This window comes from Pipistrellus hanaki (assembly GCF_964339955.1).
Source record: "Pipistrellus hanaki genome assembly, chromosome: X".
In the NCBI taxonomy this organism is placed as follows: domain Eukaryota; kingdom Metazoa; phylum Chordata; class Mammalia; order Chiroptera; family Vespertilionidae; genus Pipistrellus; species Pipistrellus hanaki.
Genome location: NC_140524.1, coordinates 76443827 through 76460660, shown reverse-complemented (window position 1 = coordinate 76460660; position 16834 = coordinate 76443827). Strand labels below are relative to the sequence as shown.

Genomic DNA, 16834 nt, shown 5'->3' with positions numbered 1-16834 from the left:
CTAAAATCAATAAAATCATATTTTAAAAATGAATAAAACTATAGGCCAATATTTCAGTAAATATAGTTGCAAAAATATATATGTAATCTATCATTTATTTAGACAAGGCTTCACAGATGACATTTTAAGAAGGTTAAAACAAAAGGCTAGTATTCTTAAGGGCAAATTTATCTAAAACTGAGAAACTTTTCTTTCCCTTCTTTCCCGATATTAAGACTAACATATATATATATATATATATATATATATATATATATATATATATATATCACTAATAACTTAAAGTTTTATTTTTAATTGAGTTTTATTATATATTTTTTATAAAAATAAAAAAGTTTTATTTTTATTGCTTCACCAACCATACAGGTTTCAAATGTACAATTCAATAAAACTTCATTTGTTCACTTCATTGTGCTCTTGTTGCCCCAAAGTCTCCCCTGCCCCTGATTATCTTCTCTGCCTCCAATTTAGACTACTACTTGTTTCATATAACCTTCATTGTAACATTGTTCTGATCTACATTATTTTTTGTTTAGTCCTAGCTCTGATTTTCTTAATTACTCTCACAACCTCTCCAACAGACTATGCCATCAACATATCCTACATACCACACCAAGTTATTCATTACCCCAAAGAATCTCCTTTGCTTGGGAGAATGAATGGTATTCTTTATTTGGAACCTTTATATCTTGGAAAAGTCATCCAAGAAACACAACATCTCACACACACACGCACACACACACACACACACACACACACACTAGTACATATCATCTTCCTGAACTCCATCAGTGGGTTGAAAGTTTAGAACACGGGATTCCCCATCGTGATAATATTTTTAAAAAAAATAAACTTATTAGAAAGAAAGCATCCAACTGAGTTTGCCTTCTCTAAGCTGTCACTTTGATGCGTTTTTTAAATTTTTTTAAATTTTATTAATTTTCTTTAAATCCTCACCCAGGGATATTTTCCCATTGATATTTTTAAGAGAGAGTGGAAGAGTGAAATATCGATCTGAAAGAAACATATCAGTTGATTGACTCCTGCATGAGCCCCGACCAGAGCCTGGGCCAGGGAGGAGCCTGAAACTGAGGTATGTGCCCTGGAATAAAATCTGGGACCCTTCAATCCACTCTGATGATCTATCCACTGAGCAAAACTGGCTAGGGCAAAGCTGTCACTTTGAAAGGCTACAAGCTTATTTCAATTATATTCCTACTATTCAGAAAAATTTTGGAATTCTCTTTTAAAATTCTACTTTATAGCCTGCATCATATACTCCACAATAGTCTCCATGGTGAGAAATCTTTGTGTGGTTTATTTTTGTTGTTATTGTTAATCCTCATCTGAAGATATTTTTTCCATACATTTTTGAGAGAGAGAGAGAGAAAAAGAGAGAGAGAGAGAGAGAGAGAGTTGCCTCCCGCAAAGCTCTGCAACCTAGGTATGTGCTCTTGACTGGCAATGGAACCCTCAACTGTTCAGTGCACAGGCCAGTGCTCTAACAGCTGAGTCACAGTAGCCAGGGCCAAATCTTTTTTATTTTAAGGGTAGTTAAATTTTGGGATATAATCAAATGTCGTTTAGAACCAAGACTGAACAATGAAGTTAAGGATGAAGAAAACGGTAAATGGATAAATGGTGGTGGAAGGGGACTTGACTTGGGGTGGTAAACACACAATATCCAGAAAATGTATTGTAGAATTGTACACCTGAAACCTGCATAATTTCATTAGACATTTTCACCCCAATAAATTCAATAAGAAAATAAAAATATAATTTGTGTTCAAAAGCAAGGTATGTTAAGGTAAGACCATACTGTATTGACTCATTTTTCTTTTTAAAAAAGACTCATTTTTCATAATAAGCTCAAGCCCATATCAAAGATAACTCCAAAGAAAAAGTTATGAGAACATTTGGTGAAATACAGCATCACTAGGGTAAGCAAATATATTTGGAAAGTGATCATTGGAGGTAAAATTTACTAGAAAATATAAATATTGGTGTATTTATTTAAATTAGTCTTAGCAAAGGCAATTTAGTGTAACGAAACTACGAGATTGAGAGTAAGAAATCGAGATCTTCCAACTCTCTCATTGACTGTCTTGTGATGTTGTGCAAGTCAATTTCTCTAGGCACTCATTTCTCCTTTTAAATATGTAGGTTAAACCAACTAACCTTTAAGGACTCTTTTAGCTTTAATATTTTGTCATTTTACTCTAATTTTTAAATAGCCCTAGTATTTAATGATATATACATGTTCCCATTTACATGCATATATAATTATGCAATTCTATGAAAATATTGTATAAATAATTAGGCCTCATTTGTATTTGGCAAAAGTATGGCCTCTGCAGCCAGTCTTTGCCACTGACTGCTGGTGTGACTTGAGCAAGCTACTTGGTACAAATTGGTAGTTACAAAATAGTCATGGGGCACAGCCAGTGTGCTTGAGTGTCATATCATGCACTGAGAAGTAGCAGGTTCCATTCCTGGTCAGTGCACATACCCAGGTTGCAGGCTCCATCCTCAGTAGGGGGCATTCAAGAGGCAGCCAATCAATGATTCTCTCTCATTAATGTTTCTATTTCTCTCTCCATCACCCTTTCTCTCTCTAAAAAAAAAAAAAAAAAAAAAATCAATAAAAACATATTTAAAAAAACAGTCATGGAGATATGAAGTTTAGCTTAGGAAATATAGTCAATGATATTATAATAACTATGTATTTTGCCAAGTGGGTACTTAGATTATTGGGGGGTCTTACTTTGTAAATTATATAACTCTTTAAGCACTATGCTGTATACCTGGAACTAATATAAAATAATATTGAGTGTCAACTTTAATTGAAATTAAATAAAAAGATTCTCTAACTAAACAAACTCATTTGCAAAATGAGATAACAGTGTCTACCTCTATGAGTATTTAATAAGTTAACATTTCTAAGTTTTGCTAGTGTTATATAATTGTACTAATTAAAATGAATAAATTCTTATCATTTTAAATAGTGTAAAATAATTATATGCATACATAAATTCTGGTCCCCAGAAAATGATTGCAATCAATATTTCCAGGAGGACACAATTCAAATTACATAGGTATATTTTTATCCTTATTAATGAAATATATTTATTGTTATTATTTGTTTTGTCTTTTTGTTTGTTTGTTAGTAGTAGTGGTTGTGTATTTCTCATTCTCTTAAGCCTGAGTTTGTATAATGATTAGAAACTTTACAATTAATAACAAATTAAAATGCATTTGAATTTACTCTAGTTAATTTGAATTTTGTATCACAAGAGGGATTCAGGCTCAATCAGCACTTTAATTCGTTAATACCTTAGAGGTATAGTTCTTTACTTGAGCCAACCCATAATTACTTTTGACAATAGAAGTATGCTATTAGTTCTGTAGGCTACTCCACCGAGTATTAAACATTAATTTAGGAGTGTTATAAGCATGGTATGCTTCAGATAGGTGCCTGATTTTTTTCTCCTTTTTTCACTGAGCTCTCCTAATATACTTATCTTGATTACATCTTGGAATAAATATTTCAAGTGATCTTGAACAGAAGCTCTTTTCCTTTTTATGGAAGAATTCAAGTAGAAAGAAAAGATGGAGTAGCTTCAATTTGTCTTCCAGATATACATAAACTCTTATATAAAACTAGAGACCCAGTACACAGATTCGTGCACTGGTGGGGGTGTGTCCTGCTGGGATTGGCCCCCTGTGGGAGCACGGCTCATCCCAGTTGATCAAGCTGCTGTGGACCCACCCTGACCACCAAGGGGAAGCTCCTGTATTGAGAGTCTAATCTCTGGTGGTCAGTGCACATCATAGCAACTAGTCAACTGGTCATTCTGCCTTTTGGTCGCTGGGATTTTATATATTTAAGTTAAGCATGCACACTCTGTATTAACATACACAGAGTACTGTACTATAAGGAATTATATTATTAAAATCCTGACTTCTTCATTAGGGATATAACTGAATGTGACTATTTTCTTCATATTTAAGTGATATATGCAGTTATTTTGCTCATGATTTTTTAAACTGAGCTTAAATATTAGACAAATCCCCTTTCAATATTTAGATATCTGAAATGGTGTTACAGTAATACAGTTCTCCTAAGAATAAGCACCCATGAAAAGGAGCCAAAAACAAACTTAACAAATAATTCCTTTTCTAAAAATCTACATCTTCAAATTTGTCCTTAGATGGTGTCTTAAGACTCATTGAATTTTTAGATTACTAATCCATGAATAGACAATTGCCTAAAATCCATGTGATTCAACTATAACTACTATAGCCTTCCTTCTCAGCAATGCCATCTACTTCCTCAAAACACACACACACACACACACACACACACACACACACACACAAACACACACATTATTCTCTACTGTATGATGAGAGTGGCCAATATGTGCTGAGATTTATATATGTTAAAAGATTAACATTGAAATCATTTGTGTAATATGTACATAGACTTAGTTTCAAAATGGGGATAGAGGATTGGATAAGGTGAGTGACACAAAATTTAAGGAGTTGCTAAAACACTCAGTAATAAAGATACAAATATTTTAGTGCAATGTTTTTTTAATCATAATTAATGCAAATCCATGATAGTCATAATATTAAAGTAATAAATACAGACAAAACCAATATGACATTTTTTACTTTTCCCTCAGGTTTCAATATAACTTGTAGGACACTATTTTTAAAATATTGTATTTTACTAAATACTCCAGAAACCACAAGCTTCCATGTTCTATAGGATTATATTAATGTACTTTGAACACCTGCCCATTAACCGGTAATCTTTCCAGTGGACAAACAAATTTGTGACAGGTAACTAGTGAGGTCTCTGTCCTTGCCCAGCGCCCACAGAATGAAAGACTACTCTTTCACAGATGATATGAAAACAGAAGTCAAGATCATATTTGAGTACCTACTGTTTTCTCCAGTGCTGGTGGAACTCCTTAGTCCAAGCAATAGGGTCTCCTGAAGAAGCCATGGCGAATCTGGCTGGATTAATTTATTCATGACTGAAAGAACATAGAAGAACTGTGTACAATTGCAGATTAAAGATTTTCACAGAGGGCTTTGAAATTGCAACGGGTGGAAGCTGAGACCCTCAAAATGTATTACCATTGGCAAAAGAGAGTATGAAGAGAATTACTTAGCCCTTAGTAGTAGCAAAGTAGAGTGAGTGGGAATTCCTTTACCATTTGCCATATCTCTTTTAATTTGCAGCCTTGAAAAGGGTGAGAGAAGGTAGTAATGTCAGTGGCAAGGTTCACAAGCCACTGACTGCTCAAAAGGAGCTCTTAAGTATGATGACTTATCTTAGAAAAACCCTGCAGCTTCTAGTCAAACTCACAGTACAGTTGAAGGGCAGTCAATAGACTTTTTTTTCTCAGTTGGGGAGCCTTTCTGAGGTCTCACAACTGCAACTCTTTCATTGGTTTGTGAATGTACATGAAGGGAGATCCAGTTGACTACTGGATGTCAGCAAAGCTAGTGCTAAGAGGTAAATTATCTTCTACACAAAACTGCTTTATAGGTAGGTACCTTTGCAATGTTTGTAGATGGCTTCCTATGTGGGGTTATTTAGGGGCATCAAAAATCATACCCCACTTCTCTCTGCTCCACTTTATCAAATTATCTCTTATCAAGGCTTGGCCTTATCTCTAATAATCCTATCTAATAAAAGAGAAATATGAAAATTGACCATCACTCCAAAACACAAGATGGCTGCCCTCATGTGGTCAAAGATGGCTGATCCCCATGTGAACACAAGATGGCCACCACAAGATGGCCAGCAGGGGAGGGCAGTTGGAGGGGACCAGGACTACAGGGCAAGGCAGTTAGGGGTGACCAGGCCTGCAGGGGAGGGCAGTTAGGGGCAAACAGGCTGGCAGGGGAGCAGTTAGGCATCAATCAGGCTGGCAGGGGAGTGGTTAGGAGGTGATCAGCCTGGCAGGCAGAAGCAGTTAGGGGCAATCAGGAAGGCAGACAGGTGAGCAGTTGGGACCCAGCAGTCCTAGATTGTGATAGGGATGTCTGACTGTCTGTTTAGGCCCAATCCTACTGGGATGGAGCCTAAATGGGCAATAGGTCATCCCTGAAGGGGTCCCAGATTGGAGAGGGTGCACAAAATTCTAATAAAATGAAAATTCTACAAGAAGGATTTTTATATTAATCCATCAACTGCAATAAATTATATAAGCTATTTTTCACCATAGAAAGTGGGTGGGAGGAAATACAAAATGAGATACATTTTACTTGGTAAAAGTGGGGAAATATAGGAACCTTGAGGGGGGCAATCTGAGTTGGTGAAACATAGTAAAATTATCTGAAAAGCCAGAGTTTATCATAACAGTTTACAGGGAATTATATAAAAGGGAAGAGATGACAATTAAATAGAAGGCAGGCAATCAACTTAACAGTCTAAGCAAATTTGCTTCAAGCTAGTCCTTTCAACAATCTCTACATCATTTCATTTATTATATTTTATGGACAAGAGTTAGGCAAGATATCAAAAATTAGGTTTTGGTTTAGGAGTCATTTCATCAATTTCTTCTAGAATAGCCATATATACTAAAGTGATTCTGTTTTACTTGCATTTTGTTTCATCTCCCAAGACAGGCCACATGGTAGAAAGCTGATAGAAAGTGGGTATACGGGGAAAGAGTACTAGTCAGAGACATAAGCTTCTAGTCTTGACTTTATCACTAATTAATGGTGTTATCTTGGGCATGTCTGTTATAGCACTAAGCTTCAGTCTTTCATCTGAAAAAATGAAGTTGTACCAATTTATACCTCAGATTCCTTTGAGTTCTAATAGTCTAAGTAGTAGAAAGTTTGAACTGGTAGATAAGCCCACTGCTATATAAAATGTGGAAAAGATATGAAGAAATACTACCTTTCATTTCCAATTATTTATCAACTCAGGTCTTATAAAGAGTTCTCACACCACAAAAATAACTGCCTAGTTTCTATATCCAGTTTAAGACCCCCAGTCTCAGATGCCCCTTCCTGGTAGGTACAGATTTGTTCCTGTCATGTTCCCATCAAAACATTCCTTAGGGCCAATGTATCTACTTTCAAGTTCAAAACCACTGCTATTTAATAAATAGATTTAAGCTAATGCATTAGTGACAGAGAAGTGGAAGATTTTATCCAGGATCTTCAAAGAGAGTGTGTAGGCCTTTTCTCAGGAGCCTTATCTTAAAAATTAATGGAAACCAATTGCAGACCCAAGCAGAAAGGAGGAAATTAGGGGAGATGCTTTAAATAGGTTGGATTCCTCATATCATACACTGAACCCTGCTCATCAGCCTACACATGGACAAGTTCAGTCAGAGCATACTTATTGAGTTCCTAGAGCAAAACGCTGTTTTCATTGACGAGCACAAAGTTGACATAGATAATTATTCTATGGGACGTTTTATAATGTTTCAATCTCTTTTAATGTTTAGGTCTTTGCAAACAAATTAACTAAGGACTAGAGAAAGTAAGGAATTCATCCTGAGTTACATAGCTAGTTAATGGCAGAGTGTATTAGAGTCTAATTTTTAATTCAAAAGCTTGTGTTCCCTTATCCACATCACACTTCCTCCCAACTCCACACTTTATAATATGTGTGTGGATATTTCTCTTTCCCACCTATAGTTACACCATTTGAATTAAGCCTTACTTATGTTACTAAGTGTATGGAAGCCAATGGTTTTTCTATGTGCAGAAAAAAATCAGCACCTATATATGCCTCTTCCTTATCTCTCCTTACATACAGAAACAGAGGCACATGGATATCAATTTCCACTGGCATGAAGGACTAAGAGAAAATAACTAAAATAGGACAAATGTTATTTTTCTCTTTGCAACCCCTTTCCTGCTGCTACAATTTTCTAAATAATCAATATAGGAAAAATAAATGAAGTTATGAGATGAGCAATGTCTTGTTGTAAACCAAGTCACTATGTTGGATGTTGCTGGAGATTAAAACAATCAGACAAACAAACAGCATGCTCTGTCTCCTAAAAACCTGTAGACTAACATCAGGGACACAACACACAAAGCAAGAGAGAAATGAGTAAAATCAATTGCTAAATTGAATAAAGTCAAATGCTAAGCTCCATAGAAAGCTGCCAAATAGCCAAAACAGGTTTGGCTGAGTGGATAGAGCATCGGCCTGCGGACTGAAAGGTCCCAGGTTCGATTCCGGTCAAGGGCATGTGCCTTGGTTGTGGGCACATCCCCAGTGTGGGATGTGCAAGAGGCAGCTGATTGATGATTCTCTCTCATCGATGTTCCTAACTCTATATCTCTCTCTCTTCCTCTCTGTAAAAAATCAATAAAATATATTTTTAAAAAAAGAAAGCTGCCATATATTTAGGATACAAACCTTAATGAGGTTGGAACATTTCATATGGCATTTCTAAAGATAGTGATTTTTTTTAGTTCATAAAATTCATTCTTCCATTTCTCATGTATTCAGCTGAAAGCCTTATGCATTTAAGCTGCAAGCTTGATCAAGAATAATGCCTCCATATACTAGTACTGAAGGAAATCTGGTAGATGCAACTTAATTTTCCAAGTGTGATTTCAGTCCAATTACAGATAGTATTTTGCAAATTGTACAGAGGAGCTCTGTCCAAAAGAATGTAAAGTACCTATGAGGCATTAGTATGGTTATCCATTCCCTTGAAGGAGAGATACCCTCAATCATATGACTAGAGAAACTGAACAATGAGGAGGCTTACTGCCTTGTTCAGGTTAATACCCCTAGCCAGTATTAGAGAAGCATAATTTGAAGCTCAAGCCTGTGACCGTGCCTATTAAAAGTATGACTTCAAAAAGAATTAAGAAATGGATGTCACAAGGCCCTTCATCTATTTTCTCTCAGACAAGAAAGCATAGACATGGGGTGGGAAGATTGCAGAGAGCAGGAGGATGTGAGAGTAACCAGCATTACCAGGAGATAAATTATGCTAAAACTTTGTTCCTGTGTTTGCTTTCATTTTTAACCCCTATTTCTATAGCTGTTTGGGTTAACTCAGTGGTTGGCAAACTCATTAACAACAGAGCCAGATATCAACAGTACAATGATTAAAATTTATTTTGAGAGCCAATTTTTTAAAAACTTAAACTTCTTCTAATGCCACTTCTTCAAAATACATTCGCCCAGGCCATGGTATTTTGTGGAAGAGCCACACTCAAGGGGCCAAAAAGCCACATGTGGTTCGAGCCACTGTTTGCCAACCATGGGGTTAGCTAAACTTAAGTATGAGAGTTAAATTGCAGTTAATTATCTTTGCAATGTAGTCATGGATTTCACTCTGAACCTGGGATGGGAATTCCATATCTCAAGTTCTTGGTCTTAAGGAAAAATTACTCATAAATATAAATATAGCTCTACACGCTTATGTTTGGTGTGTAACATTGTGTATGTGAAAAATATAATAATTCTCCCTCCAATTCTGACACTATATAGGCAATATAGAGTACAGTAGGAGGCCAGTTGACAAGTATTTATATAAATTGACATATACATCAATTTATTTCCCCAGACCTATGTAGGGGAATTTCTTTGTATACTTGCCTTGTGTTGATTTTAACTTACATCTAAATCACACATTCTGTTCTAGCCTGTGATAAAGCCTTACATGTGGAATTCAGAACCTTTACTCTAATCTTAGCATAACATAGATTATGTTAGGTATAAAAACCTTTCTTTTTCCAAATGTCTAATGTGATATTCCTTTTGCAACACATCAATTTAGTGTGGTCATGGCAACTCTCTGTTTAAGGCAAAATATGTTAAGTTATCAACACATATTTCTAAATCCCTACTTTATAGTCAGATTTAATATGTTCTACTTTATCCTCTCCAAGTAATAAGCTCCATGTGGGATAGAGCTATACCTTATATAACTCATATTATTATCTATTCTGCGCTGAAAAAAATAGTAAACATACTATAAATACTGGTTAAAGAGAATTAAAATGTTTAATTTATTCTTTCTATGATTCCCCTTTTTATCCACTTTATTCCGTATTTTATGTGTTTTATCACCATTTTCTTTTCTAAGTCACCCACCCTAAATCAAGTAAAAATAAAACCTATTTTTAAATAATTGTATACTGATTCTCTCTGTTATAAATTCTCCTGGTTCTCAAATGGAAAAGGGAAAAGTAGTGAAATATGGCTTTATCATATAGAGACAGCATGGCATCATGGAAAGATCTTTGGCAACAAACAGAACTGAGTTTGAAAGTCAACTAAGGCAGTTAGTTATACAACTTTGTGAAAGTTAAGTTCCTTAACAATGGTCTCTTCATCTATCCTCTATAAAACAGGGGAAATTAAATATAATTATTATCAAAATATAAGAGATCTTGCTGAATGCATAGTATTTCATCAGTGCACAATAAATAGGAATCATTATTATCTTTCAATATAAGGAAACTCAAAATCAAAGTTATAGCCAGTATTAGATATGTATTTAAAATATTTCTAACAATTTCTCAAATGTAATGCCACAATAAAAAGATGGGGAAAATATTACCTCTCTATCCACTTTATTAAAGTAACACACATATTGGAGATCCCACAGCATCTGGGGAGGAGTCAGCATGATTAACCATCATGCCCATATTCTTGGTTTAACCGAGGTTTTTACTCTGATTATATATGTTTGGCTCAAGTTCCAGTAAGAGAGTAACTTACAACCCAGGGTAATAAAAAGTAATATATTTTCCCTATTGGAACATGTCAAAAAATTTTTCAAATGTACTGATTCCAAGAGATTATGCAGCTTTAAATTTCATGAGTAATTCCCCAGGAAGGAATTAGACACACAGATGACATTTTCTCAATGTTTAATTAGTACAACTTTAACTGAGAACCAAAATGGTTATTAACAAGTACTTCTATGTCAAATATGACCCATGACATAGTCTTTGAATTCTGAGAAATAGCACTGTTATCTTTGCATATTGCAAAATGTCTTGGTGCTTTGCTTAATCAAATTTCATGGTCCAAAACTGAGGGAAGTTCACTGTATCCTCTGTGACCAAAAGGATCTTTCGTCAAGTGGCCAGAGCAGAGCTGAGTAGCCCAAAATCTAATGGATGTTCCCCACTCAGGATCTTTCCCTGTTTCATCTGGATTGGTTATTAACACTAGTCACTTCACAGCTTGTCATATTCAAACTGTGCTTCAGTGAGGTATCTTTATTATATCCACTGATAAGAAATTAAACAATTTTCTTCTAAGTTATGATAAGCTTTTGGAGGTTATAGAATTTCAAAGGGAAAGGCATTATTTTCCCAGATGCTTTGATATGGACTGTGCCTGCTCTTGATAAAAAAATATTTCCATTGTTAGTTGTTCTTCAGAGAGACTAATGCTAGTTCAAGTGACTGGAATTTTTATATCAAATTAGTTTTATGAAGAATTAGAAATCAATAACTCTTAGTTTTGACTCTCACATTCTTAAAAAAAAAAAGACAAGCCTGTTAGTAATTTCATAATTAAAAGATATTAAGATGAAAGGGAAACAATTTTAAACAATAATTTAAAACAATAAAACAACAAAATAATCAGATACTGATGAAAATGGACTGAAATATAATAGATAAAAGGAAGCTATTATTATTATTGTTAAAATGTGGAAAGAGCCAAAGAATCTTATTTAATTTTAGAATATTAAATAACGGAAATATTTGTTATAAAAATTGATAGTGCCCAAGAAAATATAGATTTAAAAAACACCTTTGCAAGTTCCTATCACCCAAGCCAAAAATATTATTTCTAAACCTACAAATTTAAACTATTCAGGTAAGTTCAGTAAAACAGTAACAGAATAGTTCTCTGTCTACTGAAAAAAGTTTGTTTATTGGACATGGATTATACTCTTCTTCTAACTGCATTAACTGAATTACTTGGAAAATCATTAACTTATCTCTGTGAGAGGCATGTGTGAACATAATTTCATATCTTAGAGCATTTCTAATAGAATTATTTATAAAATATATTCAGCTTTGTTGAATCAATTTGCTTAAAGATAACACCAGTGTTTAGTTTTAGACTCTACAAGTATGTCTAGTACACATCCTTGATTCTTACATATGTACAATATATATCAAGTTGGTAAATGTTCATTAGTTTAAAAAAAACTTCACTTTTCCTTGAAGAACAGAGAAAGAGATCTTAACTTTTTATAGTTAATTTAGGATACACATTGTTTCTGTAATTTAAAGCCACTGTCTTACTACTTGCCTCTAATCAGAGCAGCTTTGTTATATCTGTTGATGTGACATTAATAATAAAACACAAGAAAACATTTCCTTTTGCATTTTTAGAATTAAATGGGTTTAAAAAAACACATCTGATAAATAATAAATCTTCTACATGTCATTGATTTTCAGCACACCTTTTGGTCTGGCACTGCAACATAAAGTAGCCACTGGAAATATCTGGGTTGGGGAGCACTTTGTAAAGTAGATAATTGTCTAACCACTATTCTGTACACCTGAAACTAGTTCAAAATAATATTGAATGTAAAAAATAAATTTGTCTTAAAAATGTAAAATCAAAAAAGGGTAGCCACACAGGATAACACATTTTTAGTTTTAAAGAAGCAATTCATAGATTAATTTGTGTCATTTAAAAAATATTAAGCCTGGCTGATGTGGCTTAGTGGTGGAGCATCAATCTATGAATCAGGAAGCATGTTTTGATTCCCAGTCAAGGAACATGCCTGGGTTGTGGGCTCAATCCCTGTAGGAGGTGTGCAGGAGGCAGCACATCAATGATTTTCTCTCGTCATTGATGTTTCTATCTCTCCCTCTCCCGCTTTCTTCCTCTCTGAAGTCAATAAAAAAATATATATTTTAAAACATTAAATACTCCAAACATTAAATAAGCATCATTACAGTTACCCTATAAATAACTTGTAAAAAATTGTTTTATCATATAAAATTAAATCATCAGCATGTAAAAAAATATCTGGTAACATGTTTATTAATTTACGAGAAATAGCCAGATCTGATCTACCAAGTAAAGCAGAAAAGAATTTTAGCTAAGTAATTGTAATTAAAACAATATTAAAGCCTTTTTTCTGTTGCTGAGAATGTGTAGAAAACTTTGCCATTGTCTTCCATAAATAGTGTGAGATTGACTAAAAGTGTTTTGGAAGAAAAAATATATTATCAAGAAGTAAGGAAGGAGTTGAGGGGCTTTATACTTGGCAGCAGACATTTGCATATATCTTCAATGCTTAGGGAGATAGTAATTAGGCTGTTGGAAATACAACTGAACTTGAATGGGCAGCGTTAGCTCATGCTCTGGGCACAACTCAGGCTTCTATGTGATACTAATTATGGCCAATAGTGTAAACTTTGATTTCCTCACTAGATTATTAAGAGTCAGTGAAGTTTCTGGCCCATACCCAAATCTCCAGAGTCTATACAGACTTTATTTTGGTTAATATCCTGCACTTTTGATTATTTGTCAGGAACTCTGTCTGCATGTTGATATATTACTAATGCTAATGCAGTTATTGCTTAAAATGAAAGTGACATCTGTGAAGCACATCCCTGACTCCTAATTGCCTTCCAGTGATTATACCAAGAGAACTCACTTTAATTTTCTAATTGCATATACCACCCTGTCATATAAACAGTGACTATAGTCAAGCCACCAACTGTGGCTTCCTCTTCAGGATTCACATAGCACCAACTAGTATAATATTATGCTTCCACACACTATCTTAAGTCCCATATCCATGCTTTTGTTAGGCACATACCCTGTAATCTTGACTGCCTTCTGAAGTCTGAAATCTCCTACACCTCAGGACTTCCTGAATACGATCTCTTGTCTTATAGCTTGATCAAACTGTTGCCCTGCCACTCAATATAGCACCTAAGGATTCAGTATATGGCCAGGTCTATATTACTGTCGTATTACAACACTTAGTGTTTATCAATTTGCATTTGGGGATTTTTTTATGTGGGCACAGTAGGGAAAATTATCTCCTATTCTTGCAATGAAACAGTGGTAAAAAACCCAAATCAAGCTTTGCTACATTATCAGGGCTCTTGGGAACAGCCTTAAGTGTGTCACTGTCATTGAAAGGCTCTTGAGTGATTTCAATATTACATCTTTTAACATTTCCCAATGAATAATGCATTTCTCTCTTAATCCTCAAACATTGTTAGGCAATAAGAGTGAAAAAATTACTGGATGAGACATCAAGAGACCTAGACTCTAGCCTTTTCCCTGGCACAGATTCAAAGAAGTACTTGTCCCTGTCACTATAACTCTCTGAGCCTTAGGTTTCCCAACTAAAACGAAAGCTGTCAATCTATGTTACTTCCCAAAGCACTCTTTTTTGCCATCACTTCTGTGAATGATAGGATTTGAATCTTTTTCTGATCATTTTCCATTCTCTAGCTTGAGGTCTGGAGACTGACTCTTTTTTTTTTTTTTTTTTACAATAGTGAAACAAACTTTAATGGCGAGATGGAGACTGACTCTTGACACCTATGGCACACAGAAACATTTTTGAAAAACCACTTTAGTGGGTAAGGGAAACAGGACTATCTGTGGTATCTCCTCACAGGAAAAGGTAGTGGTCAGAAGAAGAAGTCAAATTCCCTTTCTGGTTCAGTGCATCTGGTTGGTGCCAAAAGTGTCTATGACAGTAAGGCAAAAAGCATTTCAGTTACCTAGTACAAAGGAAGGCAATTGAGTTCATTCTAATGGTCTCTAAGTGGAAATTCAGGGTGGTTTTCGGAGAGGTCAATGTCCTACTTTGTGTTTATTCACTTATACAATAATCAGAACCATATTGCACTGGCCCCAGCAAAATAAATACATGACATGATTCCTGTCTCACAGAAATATTACTGCATATATTTAGCAAAATAGAGCAGTGCGTGTGTTCATAAGTGCAGAGAACATGTTCTATGATTTAGAAAAATACCCCCTCTGACACAAACTTCTTTTATATAATCTAAATAACATTTGCTAGTGTGGCTGTGGAATCTTTCCCTGGGCTTCAAAACTTAAATCCTATCTATAAGATTGATGCCTTTGCCACCATACTTGAGATTTACAGTACTTTCAGAAAAGAAATGCTCCTTGCTGAATGACCCAAAACTCTTTAACAAATAATAGCTCTGCTAATTGAATAAAATTATAACATTTTACCACCTGGAAATATTAGAGCAGTAAGAAATAAAGTTTTTGCACAATACTGTTGACAGCAGAAAAAGAGCCAGGAAAGTCATTTGAGACTTAATGCTTGATCATGTTGTGCCATGGAAATCCATCTTTTCCTTTCTTATAAACTCTGAATGCAGTTCTTAGAAGTTACATGCCATTGATAGCCTCATCTTTGGTTTAAAATTAGAAGGCACCTTCCTTAATATTTTCTCTTTGAGCGCAAAAGAGAAACAACATGCAAGTCAGGAAACAATTTCACTTACATTTTTAAAAAATAAGCTAAGTCTATTATAAGTTTCTAAAATGTAAATTTAATCCAATATCAGTTTACATGTTGCTGTTTTTAGTGTACTGACTATTCTGATATAGCTTATCTATGATAAATAAAACAACTGTGCCTACTGTTTTTCTTATTTCCCATCTCTCAAATTATAAATACTTTATTCTTCTAGATTGTTTTCTTTGAAGGCAGAATCTATACAGCTAACATTGATTACAATTCACTTTTACCATAAAATATGTAACTTATACAAGCTGACAGGAATATGTATTCATGTTGGTAAAGGTCCTGAGGTATTACAGGTCTCTTATTTTTAATCAGAGCTTATTTTGAAAATAACAAAACATAAATTTAACCATTTTAATCACCCAGCAAATAAAAATATTATCTTTAAAGAATTATAGAAAAGAGTACATTAAAAGCACCCTGCATATTTGTGCAAGTAACTCTATTTAATAGAGTTGGTTAAATTACAAATGTTCACAGGGCTCTTTTATATAATATCAATTGAGCAAAACGTCATAAAAGACCTCTCCATATCAAACTTACATTTCTATAAGTTTACAGTTACTCCCCTCACCCATCTCAGGCAGCCAACAATATAATTATTTTTGTTTGTACAAATACCAAGGAAATTATATATGGGGATAGTCCAGCTTTATTATATTCACATCACCCTTAGATATAACAGAACCTGATATAAAGAGAACAATACTGTATATCAATGTGAAAGGCACAAATAAGTGCTAATTATGCATTAAAAAACTGGGACCTACCATTTCAGTTTCTTTGTTTTCTTCATAGATCTCTAAAGAATTCATACCACAGCCACTGCAACAAGGATGCTACTGATGTGTATATCAATTCCAGCTCTCTGTTCTAAGAACAACAAATCCAATCCTGCTTCATTACTAGAAAAAAAGAGAAAAGAAAACAAAAGAAGGAAATGAAAGGAATGATGAAAGAAAGAGGAAAGAGAAAAAGACAACAAAATGAAACAACAACAACAAAGCCAAAAGAAAAATTAAGAGAGGAAAAGGGGAAAAAATTAAATTCTCAGCATTACCTAACCACTATCATCTTGGAAAGCATGCTAGTGAAAAGTCAGAGTGAAATATGCAAATTACTCTGTGCACACTGCACATTTCCGTTTTCCAGGGGGCAGCACCTCACTCTCTCTCATTAATGATGCAGGGTGCAGGGCTACAGTATGGGCTGTACATTTAGTTTGAAAAGCTTCACACTCTCATTTCTATTTATAGGGCTAAGTGCATTATCTTCCAATCCTGTGACTGCACTAAATATTGAGTATTTTGTAA

General features: G+C 34.5%; 1 protein-coding gene across 4 annotated transcripts in view; it reads right to left on the bottom strand.

Moving 5' to 3' along the window:
- GPR174 (G protein-coupled receptor 174) overlaps positions 1–16608 on the bottom strand; it is a 38696-nt gene extending 22088 nt beyond the window's left edge. Inside the window, exons 1-3 of one of the 4 annotated variants that reach the window (XM_084869726.1) lie at positions 16582–16608; positions 16292–16426; positions 4953–5045 (exon numbers count right to left, since the gene is read on the bottom strand). The gene's annotated coding sequence lies outside the window, so the exon portion shown is untranslated. Of the gene's footprint in view, positions 1–4948; positions 5046–16291 lie in introns of all 4 variants that reach the window. The other 3 variants (XM_084869727.1, XM_084869725.1, XM_084869728.1) reach the window with 3 other exon arrangements.
- Positions 16609–16834: the final 226 nt, after the last annotated feature.